This window comes from Phocoena phocoena, chromosome X (genome assembly GCF_963924675.1).
Source record: "Phocoena phocoena chromosome X, mPhoPho1.1, whole genome shotgun sequence".
Taxonomy (NCBI): Eukaryota; Metazoa; Chordata; class Mammalia; order Artiodactyla; family Phocoenidae; genus Phocoena; species Phocoena phocoena.
The window spans coordinates 70393837-70411871 of NC_089240.1; the positions used below are offsets into that span (position 1 = coordinate 70393837).

General features: G+C 33.0%; 1 non-coding gene across 1 annotated transcript; it reads left to right on the forward strand.

Annotated features, from left to right (window-relative positions):
- The first annotated feature begins 17356 nt into the window (after positions 1-17356).
- On the forward strand, positions 17357-17429 carry TRNAR-UCU (transfer RNA arginine (anticodon UCU)). The gene has a single exon. It is a non-coding gene; the product is annotated as a tRNA-Arg (tRNA).
- Positions 17430-18035: the final 606 nt, after the last annotated feature.

The following is an 18035-nucleotide window of genomic DNA, read 5'->3' on the forward strand; positions in this document are numbered from 1 at the left end:
AACAGGGTGGGCATGAAGCTCTCTGAAAATGGGGGTCTTTTGGCAAGACAAGTAGAATTATGAGCAGCAGGAGAAATTTGAGTAATTAAGGCAACAGTATCTCTATATCTTATGGCTGACAGAGGGAAGCTACAAGTTAGCTCTGGGCAAGAAAACACGGAGCTTAGTGTTCTAATGTTGTTGAAAACCAAATGAGAAGGGCTAAAGGGGTAATTTCATTAGAAACAAGAAAGTCAGTTGCTTTAAGACACCAGTTATTCCCAGTCCTGTAAACATTAAAGACAAAGTCAACAATAAGACAAGTAAGCATTTGGGAACTAAATTATTAATACATAGGAGGGGTGTCTTTTGAGGGAAAGAAGGGAAAGGGATGGAGGACAAGAGGGAGGGAGTGGGGAAAGGAGGTGGGGGATAGATTATAAATAATCTTTCATTGGGATTTAAAGTTGCAAAGTGAAGTGAAACAGAACATTTCTATCAAAGGGCTCTAGATAAAGAAAATAAGGGGAACTCTGATAAATTTTCTTAGAAATTAATGTTTTTTTTCAGGTTTGCTGATAATTTTTCAGATCTCTCCCATTGTAACTATTCCCAATTATAATGTATAACTCATCTTTCAGATGGATTTCAAGTGTCCATAAAAATATTTTGAAAGAAAATGTACTAGGAATGAAAAAAATTAAACACCTGAAATGGTAATCTAACCATTTCAGATATTTTAATGTTCTAAAGCAGAGGTCAGTAATATTTCAGAAGTGAGATGCCTAATTAACAACCTTGTTCTTCTTATGTGCATTGCACATGCACAGGGACAGGTGGTACAGGCAAAGAACTTGAGGGAGGTACCTACATTTAAATAGCTCCCCCATTTCTTCCAAACAATTATAAATTAATTGGATAAACAATCTTAAAGGCTCTTCCTTTAAAATGAAAAAAAAATCCTAACCATTTTAGATATTATAACTTAATCATTCATTCAGCAGTCATTTAGTAAGTGCCTATTATGAGCTAGGCATTGTGCTGAGCCCTATTGATACAATTAGAGGGAAAACAGGCATGTCCCCTGCGTTAATTTTACTTGAGTGAATAGAGATAATTCCTTTCGGCAGCTCTAAGTTTCCAATAGTTTAGATTCAGGATGAAATTAGAAAAGATACTATTTGCAGGCCATGGGGAAAGAAGTGAAAAGAGGGCTATTAAAACAAAATGCTCTTGTTTCCCCAAGTTTAACAATCACATTTACCGAGAAACAACAAATACAATAAGTTGTGGAAGTCTGAAAAAGAAAAATTGCCTTCTAGTTGACCTATACTTCCCACGGGAGATTCTGGTCAATTACCATTCTGAGAATTCTAAAGGAGAGTTGTTGAATAAAGAGATTAAAGATATGGCAACTCTTTGTTTATCAATATGTCTCTAATTATACCATCAAACTTGAGCTCACTAAGGGAAGGTCCACTTCCTATTCATCTTTGTTTCCCCAGTATATAGACTGGAGCATAGTACAGAGTATGTGCTTGATAATTATTGAAGGATTCACGGAATATTGAATTCACCACAATCTAATAGATGTATTTTGTACTTGTGCATGTGAAACATTCAGGCAAGAGCTGAAAGCATAATTGTATGAGAAGGACATCTCGGGAATTCCCTGACAGTCCAGAGGTTAGGACGCCATGCTTTCACTGCCAAGGGCCTGGGTTCCATCCCTGGTCAGGGAACTAAAATCCTACAAGTAGTACAGTGCAGCCAAAAAAAAAAAAAAGGACATCTCATGAGGTTTAAACTACATCAATTAAAAAAAATAACAAAGAAAAGGATTATATGTGTAGTAAAGCAGCAGTGTCACTGAATTTCATTCTGGTTCTTAATTCTCAGTTGGTCAGCTTTTTCACTACTTTGTGGTGTTACCAGTTGGTGGACCATCATCTGATAAAAAATACAATAAAACTTGAATGTGTCATCTTTTGACAGATGGGATTTGGGGAACATTTTTAATAAGTGAAATAAAATTTCCACTTTAACTTTCAAACATTTTCATTAGCATTTTTGTGAAGAATAAAAGGTAAATGGGTGGCTTCAAAATATTGAATAGTTGGAAAATTTCTGCTTTTGGAAAGTGTCTCAGGGAAGTAAATTTAGTTGTGGAAGTTTTATGCAACTAGACTGTCCATCTGTGGTTACCGAGTTCCCTCTCTTTCATTCATGGGAAACTCAACACATAGGACTTTTAGTGATGTTGTCACATTCCTATCTGTCCAAATAGAGTCATTACATAAAATGTATTGGATCAAACTAAGTTTACTTAATGTCTACTATTTAAAAATTACTGAGTAAAGAGCTTTGAAGCTAAGTTTTGTTGAGTGACAAGAATTTTCATATTTGAAGCATTTAATATATATTACATAATTGTTCTTCATAAACTATCTTTAGAAAAATATTTTAATAGACACTACCTTGAGATATTTTGCCTCATCTTTTAAGGAGAAAAAAGGAACTGAACTTTTTAAATGAAGCTTTCTGACAACCACAAGCATATCACACAATCTTAGATTCTAAATTGTGTGCATTTTGAGTAAGAAAATAAAGTTTTGCTAAAATCATAGGTAGCATTTACTTAAGAACCAGAAACAGTAAAATCTCCTACTTTTGTATCATTAATCAAATCGACAAATAAAAGCAGTATATGTATTTATGAGGTTCTAAAAGAACTTCGTGTTGCTGTATGTGAAAACTAACAATTTAATAGAAGTAAAGTATTTGTAAAGTATTAACAATTTAATAGAAGTAAAGTCCATGTATGAAATTCTCAAAAATTTTTACATGGAGACCACAAATAGGGCTCTTATATGGGAAGTGGTTATGACCTTATGAGGACAGTGCATTCAATGCAATGAACTGCCAAGCAAGAACACAAGGCTTTAAATAAAACTGAGGAAAATAACCATTGTAAGACTCTGATATCACAAATACAATTCCACAAATGACTCCATTATCTACATGAAGTCATTCACTCACTAGTAACACAGACCCATTTTCTCATGACACCTACTAATTAAATAATTATTTAAAATAGTAGAGACATCAATGCAGAAAGATACTTCACAGAGAAGTTCAAAGAGACATAGTAAGACAGTGAAGAAGAACAATAGAATATAGCTAGCAATAGCAAAATTTTGAAGCAGTACATGTTTAACTTAGATATGCCCTGCTTCCTTTGCCTCTCTTTGCAATACCTCTTTTCCTAGCTAGAGGTTTAGGGCCTTCAGATGGATCAAGCGTAGCCTGAAGATGAAAAAACAATCTGATAAGTTCATTCATACAAATCTATTAATGACTGTAAAGAGACTTCCACCTTGTTCTGTCGCCATCTCAAAAATTTTAATCATAGACACTCAACATAGGAAAGAATCTTGAGAGTCATCTGGCCTAGTGCTTCAATTCCACAGACCAGTAAATTTCCTTTTATTTTGTAAATGTTTATCAGGAGATTAACAGTGTTGCCAACTTGCTTTGCTAAGTAAGAACATTAAAAAAAATTTTTTTCCTATCCAACAGCATCATTTCGAAAAGGAAAAGACACTTTAAAACAAAAAATGAATAAATTTAGCTAAATGAAGATTTAGCTACATTTTCACATTTTACTTTTCTTATTACTACAACATTTGATTCTTCTCTCTAAAAGCCCTACGTGCAGTTACCCAAGATCTTTGAAAATCTCGATTGATCGAGAATCTGCTATCTTCTGAGACAATCCATTCCACTTTTAGTCAGCTGTGACTGTTAAAATGTTCTTACTTGAATTCATACAATGTTTGCTTCCCTTTAAATTTCATCTATTAATTTAATTCTGCCTCTTGGAGTTATAAAGATCAATTTAATCCTTTCTCTTCATCATAGACCTTTGGATATTTGGAGACCTCTATTTTGCTCCACCCCGCTCCGCCCTAGCCTTTGTTACACAAAGTAATATTTTCCCAAGCTAAATATTCTATATTTTCTTTAGTTGCTTCTCATGTGATGTGGGCTACCTTCATCTTCATTATCTTGTTCACTCTTTTACCACTTCAATCCTTTTTTATAACGACTGACATGACTGATTGACTGAATACTTATACCCCTTTGGATAGAATTCAATTTATCAATGACTCTCTTCAAGTGTGGCACTAATAACTGAATCAGACCTTTAGAGACCCTACCTATCGAGAAAATTATGGTTCCCTTCCTCCATAACTACGTATGTAATAAAAAATGAAGGAAAACTAAAGAAAAGATGAAAAATATTTTTTCTAAATGATGCAAAATTACATGAGTGCTGAAATTTAAATGTTATTAGGCACATAATGGTGACACCCAGAACTGAGCCCAGTACTCAAGGTGTAACCTGATATGCATGGAACAAAACAAAGTTTGTATTACCTCCCTTAGACACAATGCCTTGACTACAAGGGGCAGCCAAAAATTGTTTCCTTAACTAGTAAATCCAATCAGCAATATAGTCAAGTCTGTCAAATAGCTTAATTGACTAATTATTTTACTGACTAGGACAGTTGTTTGAATCCACAGACTCTGCCACAGTTGTAACATAATTAAGACACAGTAGCAGCCTTCTCCATGGTCTCATTCCTTGCAAATGCTGAATAACTCATCTTCATCCACTTTATAAAGTTAGCTATGAAAAAGAATAAATCTACTTTCAACTTTAACTTTTATTCAATGTAGTATTGATTTATCTTACCTCTGGCCCTGCTGGTGATTTTTCATCACTATGAACACTTTGGTGTGGGAGAAACTATTGTTTCATTGAGTAGGGTTCTCTTTTGACTTTTCAGCCAAGTTTTCAATGAATAAGGAAAAGGAAAGCACCTTTCCACTGGTCCTTATCCTAACTTCTGTCGTCTACCATTCTAAGTGCTGCAAAACAAAACAAAACAAAACAAAATATCCTACCTCTTTGGGTTTGTTTGTTTCTCTGAATGTTTTGTTTTGTTGTCTTTTGCTTTTTCACAAGGTACAAAAATCATATCATTTTTTATTCTGTTTTACTGCATGTTCTACTTTTAAGACTCTGTGTTTGGAGAGTATATATCATGGGAGAAGAAAGGTAAGGTACAGGAAGAAAATATTTTACTTCATTTATGCAAATATTATAATTATTTTTTGAACCTGGACTTTATTTCTTTCATAAGACCTAATATGAGAACTTAAAGATCCAAATCCAGATCCAACGACTCCAAAGATTCATTCATTTATTCCATCAATATTAAACATTATTAGTAACTGAATAACATAAGTGAAGATAGCTTACTTATAGCATAAGATATTAAGCTGAAGATACGATTTGAAAAATGGAAAAACAGCTTCCGATAGCATACAAATCTTTCAGTAGTAATTTTAGAGGGAATACAGTATATTATTCAATTACCATATTATTGCTGTCAGGAAGGGAGTATGGTGTAGTAAAAATTTTAAAGATCTAGGTTTGAATTTTTACCTTGCCACTCATTTTCTTTGACCTCAATTAGTACATGCTTAAAATAGGAATAATAGTAGTACTGGCTTTTACTACCTCATAGAGTTTGTAGGTTTCAATAGATAGGAGATGCATGCTTTTCCTGACCACCCTCTAAGCAACATAAGGCTCCCAGATTACAGTCTTATGAAAAGCACCTCATATTTCTTTTCTGTGGTATTAGTTTTTATTTAAATTGATAATTTATGTTATTGTTTTTTAATGTCTGTCATTTCTTTTAAGACTACACTCGTTGAGAACAAGAAATGCCCACTGTCTTGTATACTACTATATCTTTGACAAAGAGAACAGCAAATGACACTAAGTAGCCAATGTATAAATATTTGATGAATGAATGAGAACACTTCATAAACCTCATAGCAATTTTCTGATTTTGCTATTGCCATATTCTGTTAAAAGTGATGACAGAAACATAATCATACTGTGCTCTTACCACACAAAAAAAGAAAAAGTTTGGTGGTGATGTATAATTTTAGTACCTTGATTGGTGTGATAATATCATAGGTGTGTGCATATGTCTAACTCATCAATGTATACACTAAAAATGTGCAATTTTTTCATATCAATTATACCTTAATAAAGCTTAAAACAAAAAATAATCATACTAAAAGTCAAGTTAGCAATCTAAATAGAATTATAATCTTATCACTTTTAGCATTAAAAATATCAAAACAACCAGTTAAATTAGTGAATTCAAGTAGATTGAATTATTTATAAACATTCTTATAAATACCCTGATTTGATAGGGTATCAAATCCCTATTACTTTTTTTCTATCATGAGAGTATAAGCTCTTCTCCAATATATACTGTGCTACAGTCCTTTTGGATTTTAATTCACTTCAAAGAGTGGTACCATTCAAAGGACTGAATCCCTGAACTATGGTAGGAACTTATTTTCTCTTCCTGCATCCTCACTTTCTTCCCTGTTTGTGGCTTCACGTACTGGGGCTTCACTTTTGGTAGCAGCTTAAAGGGCTCAGTGACCAAATTTGAAAGATTAACTTCTACTTCTGAGAAGAGTTTTACAGAAGCTATGCCTATCAGCCACCATACTCCCTCTATACTCCTTCTCCGCCCTTCCCTTGCCCCCCACTATCATGCATACCCAGACGCACTGTACTTTCATAAGGACTTTAAGGGGCTCAACTGCCAAACAGGTTTTTAAATCACTGTGTCTGTTTACAATTTGTTGAGTTTCATTATTGTAGAGTATATTTTCACAATGTGCACCATTAATATTATGCAGTAATGTAAATATTTCTCATTTTTTACAGAGAATTACTTTCTCAGAAAGTTGTTAGAATATGGTTATTTATTTTAATTTGCACAGACTGAAAAGGGCTTTCAAAATTTGATCTGAATAGAGGATCATGATGACCTCTGGTAACTAGCTTGGTGGCTTACAGAAAAATATTCTTATTTTTATTGTTTATAGGAAAACACATATAGTCATAAACCATATTCAACTAGGGAATGTCTGAGGGATTTATATATGATATAAGGAGAGGAAATGTAACTTCCTTATTTAAAATTAAATCTGATGGAATTAGTAGTCATGTTATTAGAGACAGGATAAATGTCAAGAATTCATTACTTTGTTTCAAACTTAGTTTATCATAAGTCTATCCTATGACATATAAATAGCTTGTATTGTTTTGCAGGTTATTTGATAGCAAGTTCAACAGTGTAGATGAGTGACAATGTGAGCTGAATGATAATAACTCTCCAGGGAAATCAGATTAAAAGACACAGAGTTAGGCATATATGGACCTTTATACAAATGGAAAAAAAATCATATTAAAAAGTTGATTTTTTTGCTCTCATAAGACCATCAGCTAAAATACAGAAAGTCAATTCTGACAGATAAGTAGTCTTGGAAAAATAACATAACAGAAAATAATATATTGACTCTTCTATTTTAAACTGAAAACATTTAGCACTTTATGTGCTGAAAGGCATGTGTTGATTGTATATAACAGAATTTATATTATGTGTTTTTGGTCTGTTACAGAAATAAGTGTTAAGGAATGGGAATACAATTTGATTTGGTGTAAAAAGATAGAATAATTAGAAAGCACAGAAAATAATTGTTTTAATTGTTCCCTATACAATAAACACATCAAAATATGAATATGAACAGCACTATTCAATGGTTTGCTAAGTAAATTGAAATATATTAACTTTCCCACACAATTCAGTGATAGATGTTAATATACAGTATTTTTTTCTCCAAGAAGATGGATTAAGTTTGAAATTTCAAATTTAGTAGATCCCTCATTATTTTCCAGTATATGGAAAATATTTGTATTAGAAATATGTAGACATAAATTTCCATTTAAACATATGCATCATGCTTCTCAAATGCTAGAGACAGCCTTTTCAAGCCCTTAGCTATGGAGATGCTGGCAAACTGCCACCCACCCTTACATAGCGATATAAAAACTCCCACAACATGACCCTTCCTCCTGAGTTGTTGCTGTGTTTTGGAACTTTGGGTCGGTTTAGTCTCTCTTTTCCCTAGGATCTGCAGATTAACAAATTTAATATTTTTGCTTATAACAAGTCATGTATGTTTTCCTTGAAAAGTTTGTGCGAAGAAGGACAAAGTATCTTTTGAGAGGTTTACAATGGTTGTGTTAAAGAACAGAACCAAAATTCATTCTAAATAAAAACTTGAGATGGTAGAGATAATCGTATATGACTCATGGAATTAGATACATCTTTCTGCTTGTCAAACACTCTACTTTGCTTCTAAAAATACATTCACATATCTCTTTGTGTGCATTAACTGTCTGACTCAGAAGACATCCCTGGTCACTGAAATAAAAATTAGGTATTACTATCAAATGTTCTTCTTGTGTTTTAAATATTATCATCCACAAATCTCAAATATCATTACTTACTCTATTATACACATTCAGGATAAAGAAGTAGAAAGTTCTTGGCAAATTTTATCACACATAAAAAGAAATTCATGGGACTGAAAGGGACCTTAGAGGTCAGAATAAACAAAGAATGGTGTTTTCATACATGTAATGGCAATGACATATTTCCAATAACCAATTTGTGTTGTTTTCTTTTCCTTCACATGATGGATTAGCTATTTAAAAAACAGAAACAAAAATTAGTGCAAGCATAATACATGTAGTATAAATGCAGTCCAAACAACGTGAACCCTAGGAAAAACAATGCCATTTTAATAGCTTAGCATGTGAAAAACAGTGTAAGAATAACTGCAGTTAATGGTATCACTCAGTTTTTTTTTTTCCCTGTGGTACGCGGACCTCTCACTGCTGTGGCCTCTCCCGTTGCGGAGCAAAGACCCCGGACGCACAGGCTCAGCGGCCATGGCCCACGGGCCCAGCCGCTCCGCAGCATGTGGGATCCTCCTGGATTTATCCTCACTAAGTATTCAAAAAATGTTACTTACATGAGTTATTTAAATCAAATTCAAAATTTGAATGGAAAACTGTGTAATGAACATAAGTGTTGCTCTTTATTTTCTACTACTATACTACTAGTAAGTGATTTGTGAATTGTTATTTACAAACGTCGAATTTCCCTTAAAACTTTCTAATAAGGATAAACATTGTTATGAAATTTGAATGACAATTGAATATTGAAAAATTGTTCTCGAAGATTCAAATATTAAAAATAAATATTACCCAATGGACTCTTGTTAACTAATTAGGTAAAGTTATTATTTATTCTTAAATAATTAGTTTGAAACGTAAGTTTGTAGTATCTGCTGAATTATGTAATGTGAAAAATTCATAAATTAGCATGTACAAATCCTACCAAGCATAAAGCTTCTACAAGCTAGTTTAACAGAAGTATTCACAGATATACATACAGCAAGTCTATTCTTGGTTCTTCTGTGTGGTCTTTTAGAGCTGTCAGTATCAGTTTTCTGTTTATTATTGTTCTCGGTTTAAAGGGAATTTTCCAAGTGATCCCTGGACTCCAGGTTTTAGGTCTGTTGTCAGGACAAATTAATTTCTGTGGGAACCCACTCTGCCTCACGTACCATCTAGCAAATGGAAGATTAATGGAGACCCTGCACAAGTATCTCTGTACAGCTTGCTGGAGATGGAGGAACAAGGAGTACCTTGAAGAAGTAAAATTTACCATACAATAAAATCAATATGTTTTTGATTTTATGTAATAACATTCAAAATAAAATAATAAAATATCATGTATAATAAATTAGTATGGAGCAGTAGATGTCAATAATTTCGTCTACACAGTTACACTGCTCTGCACATGGATATGAAATATTTGTTTAATTATCTACTGGTCCCATTTCTTTATTAGACTAAAACAGTATATTATATATAAAAAATAATTGTTTATATTGCTATGAAAAATTAATTTAAATTATTGAATTTCCAACTAAAATTAAAACAACGTTTGCAATTGCTTTGTCTATTTTTGGTAATCAGACATTGTTTGCTATTAGAAATTTTAGGGGTTAAAAGGTCCTTGTATAGATTAAAGCCTAAATAATTAGAGACTGAGCTTATACAAAATTACCCAGACACTTCAAGTATAAATCCCTAATTTTGTTATTTTTTTCATGGATTTTGTGGGATGGAGGTGGGGCTATCCCTGGAGGGTGTTCAGGAGCCTGAAATACCCAGATAGAGCATATGAGGAAACGGAATTAATCAGATAATTGTCTTTCCCTTCACAGATATCTATAGGAAAATAAACGTATAAAAATATTACCCAACCAGTCTGTCACTAACACACAATTTTATATTGGTTAAAAGAGTAATCAGTTATCTGTAGTTTTATTGACTCATCATTAATAAAGGCATAATGATGCTCATTCTATTTGCCTCAGGAAAAGTATCTGAGAATAAAATTGGATAATATAACCAAAGGAGAAAAAAACATTGAAATAAACAAAGGGTTTTTTTTTCTGTTATCTCTTGGATCCAAAAAAAAAACTATAATATTTTCTTAATTTCTCATATTTTGAAATATGAAAGCATAGTATATTAGGGAAGCAGTATGCAAGAACACTCTTCTCAGAATTTCTTGGTCTAGCTTTATGTTCATAGAAATCAGCTGGAAATGTTAACATGCAGTTTCTGGAGCAGTAGATCTAGGATGCACGTGAAATACTGCATTTTGCATTTCTAACAAGATCGAAAGTGATGGGATGCTCCTGCTCATCAAAGAACAAGACTTTAAGTAGCAAAAGTGTATATATAATTTAATCTTTATGGGTCTCATTTTCTTATTGGCCAAACAGAGCAATTAATCTTGACCCTATATCCTTCAAAGTTTGGAAGATCAAAATGTATATTTGGGAATTTTTTTATATGAATATAAGGTAAAAGCTTCCTTTCAGGTAAGAATCACTGTTTATAATTTATAGAGATTAGCTGAGTGGCTTCCATGTGTTCAGCACTGTGCTAGATGCTGCATGACCAAAGAAATAAAAGTTTCCTTGACCTCAGAATTTATAATCCAGCTTTGTTCAAAACTGGTCCAAATAAATGCAGTATAAATCTGTACCTTTATTTACATTGTTTCTTCAGTACAACAGTAGATTGTGATTGTTTTATACTCTATCATGCTAGTACATTTTTTGTTGTGTTTGCTGGTGAATGACTCCTATACTGAGTTGGATAATAATTCTCAAATACTTAAAGAATAGTTTTTAAAATTTTTGTGCTACTCATAATGTCACAGCTACAAACCATAATTTTAACTTGACTTATAAACATTCTCTCAACCATATTCTTAAATTTAGACCAACAGTTGGCAATTTTTTTTTATGTAGGAGGAGATAGTGTAAATATTTTGGGTTTTGCAAGCCATACAGTCTCTGCTGCAATTACTCAACTCCATCATTGCAGCACCGAAACTGCCTATATTCCAGTAAAACTTTATTAGCAAAATAGATGGCAGGCTAGAGTTGGCCCACGGACTATAGTTTACTGACTCTTAGGATAATAAAACACAACAAAACAATAAATCAAATCATTATTTGTAGCACTTGCCAATTTCCATAGTGCAAATACTCCCACCATGGCCAGTTTCAAGCTAGACACGTAGTATCATTAAAGGCAGAAATGGGAAGCAATGTACAGTGGTGCATCATTATATAGTATTCCCACTATACAGGTGAAATAAATGTAATAACCTTAAAAACATATATAATAGTAAAATGTATTAAAATAAGAAAAGACAAATACTTGTCACCTTTTTACTATAATTTACTTAATTCTAAATTTATATAATTTAATTTTTAATAATGGCTGGTTTAATATCTAGTTCACAAAATTCCTGAAAAAGTAACCTCTTATGAGCCAATAACACAACTAATTGACAGAAATAGATTTTAATTGTGCATTTTCATATTTTGGCTACGTGTGTTAATAGCATGCAAATGAAAGCTTGGAGTAGAGAAAAAAAACTGCATATGCTTTCTATACACCTCTTATCTCATCACCAACTTCCTGCTTCTTTAGACTACAGAGAACAGAAGCATTGAAGAAGGGGAAAATGGAGATAAAGAAAAGAGCATAGATGAATGGGGAGAAAAGTGAAAGTTGGTAAAGTTGGAAGGCCTACATTCCAAGTTTTCTATCCCACCACAAGCATAAAGGCAACAAAATTAACTGGTAGCCTGAGTATTTATACCTACATAAATGAAGCATGGAAAAACCTATGTATCCATAAGAAATGGCTTACAAAATCAGGGTGTTTTGCATTAAAGGGGAAAATGCAAGAAATAAGAGATGATGACTAAATAGTCTTGGTCCAAACCCAAGTAAATTGTAATGAGGTGAAAGGAGGTGGGGAGAGGGAAGAAATAGCACCATTATCTTGAGGCCACAGTCCATAGGGAAGTCAAATCTTGCACCAAAGGATGTAAAGAACACACTCTTAAATTGTTAAGGGATATTTGCAAGAAATTCCTTTTATTTTCTTATGCAGCACTGTCATATGTTTCAGTCACATAAGACTAACTTGAGCAGATGAACTTGTAAGTGCAACGATTCTCACCAAATCAGATCTATTGGCAAAAATTTAAATTCCTTCTGTTTTCTTTACAACTCAATTTGGAAAGCCGGAACAACGCATGGCTTTGTGTCTGGTACAAATTTGTTTGTGGCCAAGTATTTTTAAACCACATTCATCAGCAAAGCAAGGAAATCCTCACACTTGTCTTCCTTCTACATCAAGCTTCTTGGACAGGAATAAAACCTAAAAACTAAAAATAATTATGAGCATATATATTTAGTTAAGTATAAGGTTCTGACAATATAGGATATAAAGCAGCCTAAAATAATAGTAAATAAAACGGACTTCAAAGAAAATAATATATAAAATATATGATATATAATATATAAATCATGTTATTTAATTCATGGGAACTATAAATTAGATCATGTATTCTAATGGATTTTCTCACTGTCCTTCATATACATCCCTTACCTTATGGAAAACAAATAAACCTGAAGAGTGCTTTAGCACACAGGAAGGTATACATATTGTATCTAGTCATGCTGTGGGACACTTCTGAGAAATACAATAAAAGTGTGTGTCATAGAACCCCTGTATTGTTTTGCTGAATTTTTGCTTCTAAGAAACCCATTACAAAGCAAAGGACAAGATCATAGACCAATCAGGAGCCCTTTAAAGTTTATGAATAATACTTGAAAAGGCAACCAGGAAGAGACTGCCAAGTTATCAAAGTATCAAATCAAAATTTAATTTTCCCTGTGAAAAATCCCAACATATAATCTATCTTGCTGAGAATTAGGGTATCCCTACCTGAATAACAAATAATCAGATAATAATGAATGACTTCCTTTATCTTCCCTCAATTCATAGTGAGGAGCTACTTTGCCACAAGAATATAAGTTCAGACCCACCTCATTTCTTTCTGGGACAACAACTTCCTAAACGACTTACTTTCTTTCCTCTAGCCTTTCTGATGCTCCATTCCATTCTATACCTTGATGTCAGAATCATCTTTTGAAAATACCAATTTGCTTGCAGCACTCTACTGCTGAAAATCTTTCAATGACTCACTTTGCTCACAGGTTAATGTCCAAGTTCTTTCACTATGAGAGGCCAAAACCACTCTTCTACAATCATCATTTTCTTCCTCTATTACTTCTGCAGTTCCACTCCTCTCTTCTGTGCCTGAAGAATGTCTGTTTTTCAGTCAAGGCCCAGCTGGAATGTCACCCCCCTTATGAAACTTTCTATGACTTCTCCCAAGTGAATTAGTCACTCTCTCCTCTGGTCTCCCATGAAACTTTGCCCATAAAATGTGTGGGGTGGGGAAGTTGTTGGAGGGAAAAGGAGTGCTTGTACAGCAATGGATTTGACCAAAGAGGTATCTAAGATGTTGCCAGTCATAGCCCCTACTTGAACCAAAGCACATTAAATCTTATATTTTATGTATAATTATAAGATTTCATTTCAAAAATATTCTGCCTTAAAAAAAGAGTCATAATAAAACACAAGTATAGTGGAAAATTATAGTATTTGGAGCCAGAAAGAACTAAATTTTAAATAATCACTCTTCCACTTACAAGATGCATGACTTTAGGCAAATCGATTCGCCTACCTAATTCTCCAAAAACATCATCTGTCACTTACTTCCTTGCAACTTAAATTCTGGTTGAGCTGAGAAATTTGAGGCTTCCTAAGCATTTCATACTATTTCATACCATACTTAAGCCAGTTCATGTTTCTGGAATGCCTTTACTCTATTACTTTCATGTCAGATGCTTGTTCATATTTTGAGACCCAGTTGAAGTGATACTTCCTTCATGAAGTCTAACTCCAGGTAGAGCTCAATACTCTTGTGTCTTTGACCTCACTTCGTGATATACAAACTTTTATTATATGTTGTAATTTTTTGCATGTCTTGTATCCAGGGCTACGCAAGCCTCAACATGATCCTATTAATTGTTACAATGTTGAAATAATATGTACAGTTTCATAAACACCCAGTGTCCCATGTTTCATCTCATGTACTTACTGCCATCTCAGTTCTCCTTAAGACATTGGCTTCAAACTTCCAGTAACCGAGCAACTAAGGGATTAACACTTGGAACATCAGGGAACCTCCAGAACTCTGCTCTACTTAAGGCTTGTATTCATTTTGATCCATCAGTTCTTGTGTTGTCCTGGTTGTTAATATATAAATATAGTTCTTGCTTATCTTCCTATTAGAAGGTGAATTCCCTGAGAGCAGGGATTGAGTTGTTATTCATCCTTGTTCCCCTGCAGTTCTAGTTGTTATTATCTAGCTAATCCTTCATTTTGGTACTTCTCTCCTTTCTGGTATCAACTACTCCTTACCTTCAATGTGTTTTCAATAATCTTATGTTGTCATTTTTAGTTGTCAAGAAATCCCTACCTGGTCCTACCCTACTTGGACCCATGATTGGGTCTTACTCTTCCTTTATCCCTACACACCAAAATTAATTCCTTTTCTCACAGATACACAAGGACAAGTGGAAAGGTAATTTCATGAATGAAAAGAATACAATTGAGTATGTATGTTAACTATAAACTGTCCTAAATATTAATATGGTTTACAAATACATCTCACATAACACAGATTTTTAAAGAATGGTTTGCCTTCAACTTATCAATAAGTGCTATTTTATCCCTCTGTACTTCTGAATAAATCATTCTAGAAGAGTAAATCTTTTAAGGGTCCTTCCCACTCTTACACTCACCCATTATATATTGTACAAAATGTTACTACTGACTACTCTATACAACACCTAATGAACTTTCTGAAAAGATCATTCTATCTCATATAGGAAGCACTGACGAGTACAATGCTTATATTCATGCAACTAACAAAATATTCTTTGGAAAGATAACTGTTGTGAATAAGAAAATAATAATCTATTTAATTTAAATTAATGCCTACATGTAAAAACTAGGTTGCAACAAGGGACTTTCTAAACAAAAATAATATGGTCAATCTAAAAACTTGAAGTAGAATTTGATTTATATCCAAAAAACATAATTACAATCATGAGATGATTCTGGTGGATGTTAGTTTCCACTATAGAATCACTCTATCTCTTACATCATTTTTTAGAAAAAAAAATTATCTATAGTTATATTAGACCAAAAACAAAATAAAATATGATTATTGTAATAGTAGTAGAATATTCATTATTTGAAAGTTGTTTGCTAGGCTGTTTTTATTCATTAATTGACTCATTCATTAAACAAACATGCATTAAATGCCATATCTGTGCCAGATGCTAAGAATACAAAAACATAGTGTCTAATACTAAAGTGCTCACATTAGCAAGCCAAATGTCTTTTTTTAAGTTTATTTATGTGAAAGTCAATTAACAGTTAAGTCTTATCTTTCCAGAGCATAGTCAAGAAGAAGGAAAAAGGTGAAAATAAAAATGTTCTCTAAAGACTTGTGCTACTTATAATGACAGACAAGTAGATTTAGACTAATTTCTCTCTGGCTCCTAGTGATCACAACTGAAAAGCAATATTTTTTGATATTTTTAAAAGAATGAAAAAACCTAGGAAGCTAGTGAGGAATTACTGAGATGAGATATGGTAAAGAACAGATATGGTAGAGAAAACAAAGTCACTTTTACCCTGGGAGTATTTCCAGATTTAAAGAGGATGTTGACAGAACTGAGTGCTCAGTGACCTCTTAAGTTTAGGTAGAAAAAAATTCAAAGACCTGGGTTCACGGTAAAGTATGAGGATCCAATATATTTTTTTCTTGATTTTGACTGAGAACACAAGAGATTAAGCCCTAGGTATAAGAGCAAGTCAAAGGAAACTAACCCTCTCAAAAATTTGAATTTTGGGGCACTCTGAATTTGAAGCCCAGAAAATAACAAGCTTTGAACTTGCTGATTTGCTACTATCTCCAGGAACCTAACAAAAGCAAACTGAAGACATCATTGGAGAAAAATATAGTAATCTTAGACTTCATATTATTTATACTAAATGTATTTAATGTCTAGAACCCATTCACAGAAAACTAGACACACAAAGAAGCAAGACCTTATAAGCTAGAAACAGAAGAAACAGTAGACAACAAAACAGACACATGAAGACTCTAGATATTGATCTTATGAAACAGACTGTAAAACAACTACAATCATTTTATTCAAGGAAATAACTGTCAAGTTTGTATTTTTTAGCAGGGGAAATGAAACAACAGAACACATATATAAAGAATGAAATCAAAACCCCAGACTTGAAAAATACTATGACAAAATTAAGGACTGATTGAATAAATCTTACAATAAAATACATGGTGCTGAATATCAGCTTAGTGAACTGGATAACAGGTCAGAATAAATATCCAAGATAAATTCCAAAGAGATATTGCAATGGAAAGTGTGGAAGAGAGGATAAACCATAAAAGATACAATGTGATGATATCTTTAATGGAGTCCGAGAAGGAAGAGGGAAAATGGGACATAATCAACTTTAGAAGAAATTGTGGCAGAGAAGTTTCTGTAAAAAATACCAATTCACAAATTCAACCGGTCCAAAAATCTCAAGAAGAAAATAAAAAGATAATAATAAAAAAATCACAGTTAGACATATCATAGAGAAACTATAGAAAACTAAAAAGTATAGATTTTAAAATTTGTCAGAATAAAGAATACAGTTTGCCTTCAAGGAACCAGCAACTATGAAGACATCTGTTTTCTCAGTAATTTCAGTGAAAGCTAGAAAACAAAGGAAAATTAATTTCAATGTACCTTTAGAAAATAACTGCCAATCCTAGAATAGTACTCAATGAAAACATCCTTCAAGAATGAAGACAAAGGAATTCCCTGGTGGTCCAGTGGTTAGGACATTGCACTTCTATTGCAGGAGGCCTGGGTTCAATCCCTGGTCAGGGAACTAAGATCCTGCAAGCTGTGCTGCATGGCCAAAAAAAGAAAAAAAAAAAGAATGATAACAAAATAATGACAATTTTGAAAAAAAAACTGAGAAAATTTGCCACAAGAAAGCACACATTAAAAGAAATCCTAAAGTGTTCATCAGTTAGGAGTAAAATAATTCCAAACAGATGATCATAGATGCAGTAAGAAATGAAATGAAGAGAAACAACATGATAAATATGTGGGGAAATCTATATAAATATTGGATGTATAAAACAATATATTTTGTGGAATATTTATGTGTAGAGAGAGAGGGAGGGAAAGAGAGAAAAGCAAAAAGAGGAAGAAAAAGGAGGAGGATTAAAATACAGTACACAATTAGCATGTAAGTTAAGAACAGAGAGGCAAAATAGAATTAAAGTGTTATAAGATCCTCACATTGTCTTAGAGGAAGATAAAAGTATCAATCAACATTCTGTTTCCGTAACTTAAGGATGCATACTGTACTTTAAAGGAACCAAAAAAAATGTGTACGACTTCCAAATAATAGAGGGGAGAATGTAATAATAAAAATTACTAAAGAAATGAAAAACAAGAAATGAAAGGAAAGGAAATGGAAAATCAA